The 11,517-nt window shown below is 42.5% G+C and overlaps 1 long non-coding RNA gene across 1 annotated transcript; it reads left to right on the top strand.

Moving 5' to 3' along the window:
• LOC123605200 lies at window positions 1–8,301 on the top strand. Its single transcript, XR_006715646.1, has 3 exons — window positions 1–104; window positions 199–329; window positions 8,143–8,301. It is a non-coding gene; the product is annotated as an uncharacterized LOC123605200 (long non-coding RNA).
• Window positions 8,302–11,517: the final 3,216 nt, after the last annotated feature.

Genomic DNA, 11,517 nt, shown 5'->3' with positions numbered 1-11,517 from the left:
TCCCAGGCTCAAACACAAACTGAAAACACACATAACATCCACACCCTCCTCCTCATATGCATATAGCCTTTCATAAGGCCCTGGGAGGGCTCCAACCCTATAAGGTTTGATGCTTGCCTAATATAGATATGTAACAAAAATTGTCAGCAAGAAAAATAACTTAAGATGATGGTTAACTTTGTTTAATTTTGTTTTAAGTTTTTATTTATTTAAGTCATCTCCACACTCAACGTGGGGCCAAATTCAGGACGCAGAGATCAAGAGTCACATGCTCCACCAACTGAGCCAGCCCGCAGCCCCAGCTTTGTTCAATGTTTAATGAAGTTTCGGTAAGTCATCTAAACATAATTGTTAAGAACAACTGAATTAAAGAAATGTGAGATGAAAGTTTATAAATGAACTTTTCAACAATGATTATGTTTAATAAGTGTGTGTACTTGAAATTTTTTTAATGTTTATTAATTTTTGAGAGAGAGAGAGAGAGAAAAAAAAAAAGCATGAGTGGGGGAGGGCCAGAGAGAGAGAGAGGGAGACACAGAATCTGACGCAGACTCCAGGCCCTGGAAGCTGTCAGCAGAGCCCGATGGGGGGGCTCAAACACACAAATAGTGAGATCATGACCTGAGCCAAAGTCAGACGCTCAACCAACTGAGCCACCCAAGCACCCCTAAAGTGTGTCCACTTTAAAATAGTTTCCAAAATATTTTTGGTACCTTTAAATCTTACAGTTCTACCAAGTAAAAGTGGAATGATTGGGGTGCCTGGGTGGCTCAGTCGGCTAAGCATGGCTAAGCATCCGACTTTGGCTCAGGTCATGATCTCATGGCTTGTGAGTTCAAGCCCCATGTCAGGCTCTGTGCTGGCAGCTTGGAGCCTGGAGCCTGCTTTGGATTCTGTGTCTCCCTCTCTCTCTGCTCCTCCCCTGCTCAAGCTCTGTTTCTCTCTCCTTCAAAAATAAATAAACATTTAAAAAAAAATTTTAAGTGAAACGATGGGTATTAATTGAATATCTAGATTATTTACAAATCAGTACCTGCTTTTGGCTTTCTATTTAAATGAAAGAATTTTGGAGTCTGTTAGTAAACATGTCTTGTGCCACATTGAAAATTGTGGAAAATAGATGCTTCTAGAAATAATGAAATAGTATATTCATGAATTTGCCAATCAATAAGATGTTGGTATATAACAGTTCATAACTGCTTGCTTTTTAGTTTTCACTAAGAAAGTAAGATTTCTAAGAGATAAGAATTCCAACTAATGTATATAATTAAAACTACTAGTAATAATTCCCCAAACAGGGTAGAGCAATTGTTTCCTCCCCTGCACCATGTATGTCCGGCCATTACTCTGTCCAATAAAAAGCAAATCCAGACTCAGTAAGGAGAGACTTTATTCAAAAGGAGTCTTACAAGGGGGCAGGGAAAGATACTTGAAATTGGTCAGGGGGACTGTTGCAAGAAGAGAACACCATGAGTATAAAGTCTTCAAGCATCTCAAGATTTAAGGGGGAAATTTTTTTTTCTTTTGTAGAAAGGAATAAACAATGCTAGAAAGAACTGAGCTTTCTAGCACTGGGAAGGTGGGATGAAAAGGCAGTGAAAGGGGATAATGGATCAGAGGAAGTTTTACTCTAGAGGAGCTTAACCAAAGTTTGGTTAACAAGCATTGTGCTTCAATGGATCAGCCGGGACAAGCAGTTCAGCTGAGCACTTCTGAGGCAAAGAACGAGGGTTTGGAGGGTCTGTGTCTGGCCTTACTATAGATAAATGAGGGGGACATCTGTGAGTCTTATCTATGTCATATGGTGAGGGGTTGCTCCTTGCAGTAAGCAATTTTCTGAAACAGAAAGGTATAGGGATTTCTTAACCTACAGTTAATCAACATTGCCAATTCATAGCAGCAGATACATAAGAAACCTTTAAGAACCTGCAACTTGAGTGCCTGAATGTGTCTTTTGGTTTCTTCATTCTACAAAGGTCTAATGAGGACCTGCTATGTACTACTATGTATCTGCCGGGGATACAGGAAACTATATCCCATAATGCTCCCTGCCTCTACAGTATCAGTCAGGTCCGGCCTGAAAACAAATAGCACACTCACTGTGATCGGTAAAGGGACCATGTTCAACAATGTAGAGAGGGTCAGGGGAACCCACCAGGAAAGATGTGGATCCCCAGGGCTAGCCACAGCTCTCACAGGCCAGAGGAGGAAGCAATTACAGGAACCCAGAAGGATAACCCTAGTTGTTAGCCAAAGGCTACAGAAAACCTCTGGCCTTTAGTGAAGTTCAAAAAATATAAACCACAGTCTTTATGCAAATAAAATGAACATGTGCCAAAGAGTTTATTCAGTTCATTCACTAAGGAAAGAATTGGTAAGATAGTAGGGCAGGTTCAAATTCAGGAAACATAACTTATATAGTCAGTCAAAGAACATCTGAAGTGAATTTGCTAATATATACGAAACTGATTAATGCTTTCATACAGATGTCTGTAGCAGATTGTTCATAATAACCAAAAAGTGGAAATAATCCAACACCCATCAATTGATGAATGGACAGACAAAATGTGCTACATCCACACAGTGTAAAATTCTCAGGACAAGTGACCCCAATCAACAGGTTCACCACATAGAAATAAGTAGGTTTATTAGTCACCTAGAGCTATATAATGAATTGCCACAAACTTAGTGGTTTAAAACAACACTCATTTATTAACTCATGGTGTCCGTAGAGGGGGCAGTCCAGACAAGGCTCTGTGGGATTCTGTGCTCAGCGTTTCACAATGGAGGTGTTAACAAGCTGTGTTCTCACCTGGAGGCTGGACTAGAGAAGAATCATGTCCAAGTTCATTTGTGTTGTTGGCACAATTTAGTTCCTTGCAGTTGGAGGATTGAGGTCTCCACTTTCTCACTTATTATTGGCCAGGAGTCACTCTCAGCTCGAAGATGTGCGCAGGCTCTTGCCACAGGATTCCCTCCATCTTCAAAGCCAGCAAGGACAGGTTGACTCCTTCTCCAGTTGTGAATCTCTGGCCTCTAACGTTCTCCACCTCTCACTTCTAGATCCAGAGTTAGAGTTTGTGTAGGGACGCCTGGGGTGGCTCAGTCAGTTAAGCATCCAACTTTGGCTCAGGTCATGATCTCACAGTTTGTGGGTTCAAGCCCCACATTGGGCTCTGTGCTGACAGCTTGAATCCTGGAGCCTGCTTCAGATTCTGTGTCTCCTTCTCTCTCTGCCCCTCCCCCGCTCACACTCTTTCTTTCTCTCAAAAATAAACATTTAAAATTTTTTTAAAAAAAGAAGAGTTTGTATAAAAAGCCCAGGCCCACCCGAATAATCTCTTTTGATTAACTCAAAGTCAACTAGGCAAAACCTGCAAAATCCCTTTTGCTGTATAACATAATCATGGAAGTGATATCCTGTCCTTTTCACAGGGAAGGAAGTTATATAAGGGCAGGGGTCATTGGAGTTAGTCTTCAATTCTGCCAACCATATACCAATATTGTTAAAATACATATTATTGGGCCTCACATCTAGAAATTCCAATGCAGTCAGTCTCAGATGGTCCTAAGGCTCAGTGTTATTTAAAGCTTTTGAGATGATGCTGAGAAACAGCCCCCTTGCAGGTATGTCTCACAAACCTGGAATAGTTATAACACGTGTTCAATTTTCTCCAGAACATCTGAATCAGAGATAGGACAGGTGAAAGAGAAAAAACAAAAAATGGACAGAATATGTTAGAGTTCTGGGGGTGCCTGGGTGGCTCAGTCGATTAAGCATCTAACTCTTGATCTCTGGTCGGGTCTTGACCCCAAGGTCTTGAGTTCATGCCCCGCGTTGGGCTCTGCACTGGGCATGAAGCCTACTTAAAAAAAGAGAAAGAGGGAGATAAACTTACAGAGAAGTGCTGAAAAGGAAAAAAGAGAGAGTTCCAAAAAAACACTCAAAAAGAAAAAAAGCTGTTCAAAATCACTTTCAGGCTTTCACAGTTTCTAGGTCATTCCCAGAAAGTTCATGCTACCAGAAAAAGAAATATAAATGCGAAGGGGGGCAGAATTAAAACAGTCCTGCGGTGGGAATGCAAACTGGTGCAGCCACTCTGGAAAACAGTATGGAGGTTCCTCAAAAAACTAAAAATAGAACTACCCTACGACCCAGCAGTTGCACTACTAGGCATTTATCCAAGGGATACGGGTGTGCTGTTTTGAAGGGACACATGCACCCCAGTGTTTATAGCAGCCCTATCGGCAATAGCCAAAGTATGGAAAGAGCCCAAATGTCCATCGACGGATGAATGGATAAAGAAGATGTGGTCTGTATATACAATGGAGTATTACTCGGCAATCAAAAAGAATGCAATCTTGCCATTTGCAACTACATGGATGGAACTGGAGGGGATTATGCTTAGCGAAATTAGTCGCTCAGAGAAAGACAAATATCATATGACCTCACTCATATGAGGACTTTAAGACACAGAACAGGGGTGCCTGGGTGGCTCAGTCGGCTAAGCCTCCGACTTCAGCTCAGGTCACAATCTCATAGTTCGTAGGTTCGAGCCCCGCGTCGGGCTCTGTGCTGACAGCTCAGAGCCTGGAGCCTGTTTCAGATTCTGTGTCTCCCTCTCTCTCTGACCCACCCCGTTCATGCTCTATCTCTCTCTATCTCAAAAATAAATAAACGTTAAAAAAAGTTAAAAAAAAAAAAAAAGACACAGAACAGATGAACACAAGGGAAGGGAAGCAAAAATAATATAAAAACAGGATGGGGGACAAAACAGAAGAGACTCATAAATATGGAGAACAAACTGAGGGTTACGGGAGGGGTTGTGGGAGGGGGGATGGGCTAAATGGGTCAGGGGCATTAAGGAATCTACTCCTAAAATCATTGTTGCACTATATGTTAACTAGTTTGGATGTAAATTTCAAAAAATAAAAAATAAAATTAAAAAAAAACAGTCCTGCAGATGAGTAATGGAGAATGGTCACACAACAATGTGAATGTACCTAATGCCCTTGCACTGCACACTTTAACACGATTAAGATGTTAAATATTAGGTACATTTTACAAGATTAAAAAAAAATTTTTTAGCGAGATGTATTGAATTATCATGTGGTTGCATAAAAATGGTAACATATGGGTACCACGTTTTGTAACTGATGTGCAAACACACGTATGTGTTTTCAAGTTTCTGTTTCTATCTTGATTTTTATATTGCTATTTAAAAATATATATATGGTAAGAGCCTTGTAAAATTAAATGTGTACCAACACTGTAACTAATCAGTTCACTTCTAGGTGTTTCCCTGATAACGATGAACATATGTTAACCGACAGGTGCCCAGTGCTGTTTGTAGCCACATTATTCATAATAAGCAAAACCGGGAAACAACCCAAATGTCCGTCAACTAGGGAACAGATTTCTAAAGAACAAAAATTCAATGGAATAAATTTAACAATCCATCAGTTCGGGAGCATCCCTTCCAGAAAATGGCACTCTATGGAACGGTATAAAACAAAGTTTTTCTGAGCGAGAGAGTGGAGCAAAGAAGTTATTACAAAACAAAAGAAAAGACTGTTTCAGGGGCACCTTGGTGACTCAGTCCGTTAAGTGTCTAACTCTTGGTCTCTTGGTTTCTGCTCAGGTCACAATCTCACGGTCGTGGGATCCAGCCCTGCTTGAGACTCTCTCTCTCCCTCTGCCCTTCTTCCTTGTTTGTGGTCTCTTTCTGTAAAAAAAAAAAAAAAAATGTTCAGGCTAAGCCCCATTCATTCTACAGAAGAGGAAGAGGAAACAGAAATGATCTTAGTTCATGCATTACCTCATTAGCACTGATCAGGACCTTTCAGGTTGACTGTTCAAAAATCACGTTTTGGGGAGGTTGAGGCTGCCATCATGTCTTGGCTTGCCATCGTGGGAGCAAATGACTCCATTCAGGGTCGTTGTTTCTTTTCCAACAGGATAAGCAAACTGAGCTCCATTTGTACAATGAAATGTTACTCAACAAAGAAGAAGGAATGAACTGCTGATACACAGAACATGGCTGAACTTCAGAAACCTTATTTTGAGTGAAAGATGCCAGACACCAACAAACACACTCTATATACTTCTACATATCAGACGTTCAGGAACAATTTTATGCCTCGTAATGAGTGTCAGAACAATGGTTACAACAACACGACAATGGTTACAACCCTGTTGTGTTGACTTGGGAAGGACACATAGGACATTTCTGGAGTGATGGAAATGGTCCGAATCTTGGAAGGAATGTGGGTTACCGAGATAAAAGCGTCGGTCAATATCATTGCAATGCTATGCTTGTAATTATGTAAATTCTATGTCCATTAAAAACCCTGTGATTTGGGGGTGCCTGGGTGGCTCAGTCAGTTAAGAGTCCAACTCTTTGTTGTTGTTGTTGTTTGTTGTTGTTAAGCGTCCAACTCTTGATCTCAGCTCAGGTTGTGAGCTCAAGCCCCACGTTGGATGTGAAGCCTACTTAAAAATAAATAAAGAAATAAAAATAAATTAAAGCCCTGGGATTTGGGTTTCATAATTAACATAATTCATCTCACAGGCGCTCACCAATTTTCTGAAATTTCTTGTGTTTAAAATCTTTTTCTTCTGGGGTGCCTGGGTGGCTGTCAGATAAGTGTCTAACTTTGGCTCAGGTCATGATCTCACAGTTCATGGGATCAAGCCCCCATTGGGCTCCAGGCTGACAGAGCAGAGCCTGCTTGGGATTCTGTCTCTCTTTCCCTCTCTCTCTGCCCCTCCCCTGTCTCTCAAAATAAATAAATAAACTTAAAAAAAGTATTTTTCTTCTAACGAATTGGAAGCCAAGTAGTCCCCAAACTATCCTCCTGCACAAGAAATAAAATGGAGAGTCCACTGAGAGGGAAATCATAAACACCAGAAGTAAAAACCACGGGGAGTCATAGGCTAGTAGAACAGCCAGGTAAGAACTTAGCTGAAGCACCAACTGGGGGTTGCGGTACCCATGTTATAGATGGAATGTGTCCCCCAAATTTCTCAAGTTGAAGTCTTATACCCCAATGTAATGGTATTTGGAGATGGGGCCATTGGAAGGTGATATTGCATATAATATATATTTTTATTTATTTATAATATATATTATATATACTATATATACTAAAAATATGTATTTATATAGTTATATATATTTATAATATTGTAAATATAATAATATATATATTTGGTCTTGTCTCCAGTCCCTGACACAGAGCTCCTAGCTCCTAAAATCCTGTAATCTCCTTTCATTATTCATAACAAGCCCCTTTTTAAACTCAACCGTGCCTGAGTTTGTGTTAACGAAGTGACTTTTGGAAAGCCCCTAAGGATGGGGGAGCTGGTTGCCACGGAACGAAAGTAATTTAGAGGGTTCGAACTTTCAGCCCCACCCCCTCATAGTCTACGTGGGAAGAGGGACTGGAAATTGAGCTCAGCACTAATGGCCAATGATTTAACCGTGCCTACATAACGAAAGCTCTGACCCGAAGGCGTTTTCGGAGGGCAGGGTGTCTGTCTGGACAGGGCGCAGAGGCCCGACCCCTCTCCAAACATGGCCCCATGTGTCTCTTCCATCTGGCCATTGCTGACTTGTATCCTCTTATATCAAACAGGTAATCAATCTAGTTAGTAGACTGTTTTCCTGAATTCTGTGACTTTGGGATTGCAAATTATCAACCCGAGGAGTTGTGGAAACCTGCTACTCACAGCCGGTTGGTCAGAGACCCAGACATGGTTGGCACCTGAAAGGGGGGGGGGGGGCAGTCTGGTGGGACCGAGCCCTTAACTGGTGGGATCTCCCACTAACTCCAGATAGATGATGGGGGGATTGAATCATAGGATGCCCAGCTGGGGTCAGAGAATTGGCCAGTGTGGGGGGAAAAACCCACACATACGGTGTCAAAAGTGATCGATGAGGGCACCTTGGTGGCTCAGTCTGTTGAACGTCAGAATCGTGGTTTTGGCTCTGGTTATGATCTCACGGTTGGGGGGTTAGAGCCCCACATAGGGCTCCATGCAGAGAGTGCAGAATCTGCTTGGGATTCTCTCTCTCTCCCTCTTTCTGCCCCTCCCCTCCTCACCTCTCTGTCTCTCTCTCTTTCTCTTTCTCTCCCCAGCCCCCCGCCCACTACCATGTAAGGACACAGCAAAGCAGGATGCAGCTGTTTGCCAGCCAGGAGGAGAGTAGTTGCCAGAACCTGACCCTGCTGGGCCTTACTCTTGGACTTCCCAGCCTCCAGAACTGTGAGAAAATAAAGGTCTGTTGTCTACACTGCCCCCTCCCCGAGTCTGTAGTATTTTATTACGTCAGCTCAAGCTGACTAGGACAGCCTTCCTGGAGCTGGGTGCTACACTTCAGGAAGGGATCTTTACTCCAGACCTGCACGCAGCCAATGCGTGATACAGAGCATCTCGTAAGCAGAATAACCAGACTCTGAGGTCTAGAGAAGGCTTTCCCAGACTCAGTGCTATTGACACTTGGAGCTGGGTGTTTCTCCATGGTGGGGGCATCCTGGGCACTTCGAGGTGTTGAGCAGCATCCCTGCCCACACCCACCTGATGCCAGGAGTTTTCCTCCCACCATGTGATAACCATACATATCTGTAGACATTGCCTGGTGTCCCTGGCAGGGGGCTGGGGGGGCGGGCAGAGTCATCCCCAGTTGAGAACCATTAGTCTAGGTTTGGGGTAAGCACAATAATAAGCCTGGAAATTCAACTGTCTGGGTACAAGCCCTAAGCCCCCCTCCTTAGGTAAATTACTTCAAGCGCTAGCCTCAGCTGCTTTGTTGCTAGAATCAGAATGATACCCCATCACCACCGTTTTGGCTGGAATGGGGCAGCAAGCTGCCCCAAAAAAGTACTGGCTTTTATTTTGCTTAAAATTGTAAGAGTCAGGAATTAAAAAAGGGTTTGTTGGGGTGGTTGCTCTGTGATCCAAGCGGTACCTGCTGGGGCAGCTGGGTCTAGAGAATCCAATTCCGAAGTGACCCCATCACTCACAGGTCTGTGCCCTGGTCCGGTCTCTCCTCAGCCCCCTTGCTCCTTTCCAGCCTCTCCCACCTCACAAGGCACAGCCAAGATTCAGCACATTTATTTACTCAACACACACACACATATATATATATATATTTTTTTTAGGAGAGTACCACAATCACCCTTTATGTAGTCCCAAGGAAAGAAGAGTCCTGAGGTTTGGGATGGAGGGGGCTGTCAGTGGGTAGTTATCCTTTTCTTTACCTTTTTAATGTTTATTTATTGATTTTAAGACAGACAGGGAGAATGCCCGTGCATGATCGGGGGAGGGGCGCAGAGAGAGAGAGAGATCCCAAGCAGACTCCCCAATGTCAGCACAGAGCCCGACGTGGGGCTCCCCCTCATGAACCCTTAGATCATGACCTGAACCAAAACCATGAGCTGAAGAACCACCCAAGTGCCCTGGTAGTTATCTGTTTCTGGACCAAGATTTAGTCGCCTTTTTTATAGTTTTGCTTGCCTTTATGACGGAAAATGATATGGTTTCAGTTGGTTCTCAAAGCCCCATTGAAACAGACATGATGTGGATTACAGGAATTTCATACCTGGTCTCTGCATCGGTACACATCCCTCACACCTGACTTCTTTTGAATCCATTAAGGGGAGCATGTATCTTAAAAGAATAAATTATTTTACATTTATTTACATTTCACAAATTATTTACATTTATATTTACAATGATTTACATTTTTAAAATGTCATTATATTGGAAATCAATATATTTACCTAGACAGACAACGCTGACCAGAACAAAGAAAAAATTGTTTTCTGCTACATCTTTGATCATAAATGGGTTTGTGGGGGCGCCTGGGTGGCGCAGTCGGTTAAGCGTCCGACTTCAGCCAGGTCACAATCTCGCGGTCCGTGAGTTCGAGCCCCGCGTCGGGCTCTGGGCTGATGGCTCAGAGCCTGGAGCCTGTTTCCGATTCTGTGTCTCCCTCTCTCTCTGCCCCTCCCCCGTTCATGCTCTGTCTCTCTCTGTCCCCCAAAAAATAAATAAACGTTGAAAAAAAATTAAAAAAAAATAAAATAAAATAAATGGGTTTGTGAGTAGTTATCAATAGCAGCATATTCTGAAACTCTTTTTCCCCCCAAATATGAAAAAATTCAAAAAGTAAAATTCATCATCTTTGGTAATCTCCAAAATAGCGGCTGACTCCTTTCTTTCCTTTTAAACAAGTTTAGATAATCCCAAATAACAGTTTAAGTGATAGTTTCTGTGGAATCAGTGCCTGTGATCACATCCAAGTACATGATTCTGAGATCAGGAATTAACATCAAGTTTCCGTTTCATAAGATACAATAAACAGTATGCAGCATGCAAATACTTCTGACCAGAAATTTTTAAGTACCAAAATATGGCTTTTTACCTATACAACTAAAAATATTTATAATTCTGATATTTTCCATGGCAAAAACAAGTCAAGTGCATCATGCTATAGATAGCACGAAGAACCAAGAAGCAAACATCATACAAGAGAGAATGGTTGCAGGAAATATTCTAGATGAAAGGCATACCAGATGTATTAACTAAGGGCCACCTGTGCCCCACTGCCACGAGGATATTCAAACCTCACTCCATCCCCCACATTCCTAATCACCTTTTTAGGGAGGGAAGCAGAAATGGAGGCAGGCAGCATGAAATGCCTAATGTCCAAATGAGTAACTGTGTTTAAAGGGACTCACCACCACCACCCCCAGCTTTATTGAGGTATAACTGATAAATACAATTGCATATATTTAAAGTGTACAACATGGGGCGCCTGGGTGGCTCAGTCAGTTGAGCATCTGACTTCCACTCAGGTCATGATCTCACGGTTTGCGTGAGTTTGAGCCCCGCATCCGGCTCTGTACTGACAGCTCAGAACCTGGAGCCTGCTTCGGGTTCTGTGTCTCCCTCTCTCTCTGCCCCTTCCCCACTGGCACTCGCTCTCTCTCTCTCTCTCAAAAATAAAAAAAATATAAAAATATAATAAAATAGAGTGTAAAACGTGATGAGTTGACATAACTATACATTGTGAAAGAATTACCACAATAAAGTCAGTTAACAATAAAGTCATTATACGTAGTTACCTTTTTGTGAGGTGTGGTGAGAAGGCTTAAAATTTACTCTCAACAAATTTCAATTATACAATAAAGTATAGTTACCGTGTTGTACATCAGATCCACAGAACTTGTTCATCCTTCTTTTCAAGTTTATTTATTTTGAGGGGGCGAGGGGCAAAGAGAGAGAGACATAACCCCAAGCAGGTTCTATACCATCGGTGCAGAGCCTGATGCAGGGCTCAAACTCACAAGCCATGAGATCATGACCTGAGCTAAAACCAAGAATCATACGCTTAACCCACTGAGCCACCCAGGTGTCCGAACTTGTTCACCTTATAAGGGAAAGTTTGTACCCTTTGGCCAATATCTCCCCATTTTCTCCACCCTCCAGACCCTGGTAACCATGGTCCT

Source organism: Leopardus geoffroyi, chromosome A2, assembly GCF_018350155.1.
Source record: "Leopardus geoffroyi isolate Oge1 chromosome A2, O.geoffroyi_Oge1_pat1.0, whole genome shotgun sequence".
In the NCBI taxonomy this organism is placed as follows: domain Eukaryota; kingdom Metazoa; phylum Chordata; class Mammalia; order Carnivora; family Felidae; genus Leopardus; species Leopardus geoffroyi.
This window is presented reverse-complemented; position numbering and strand designations above follow the sequence as displayed.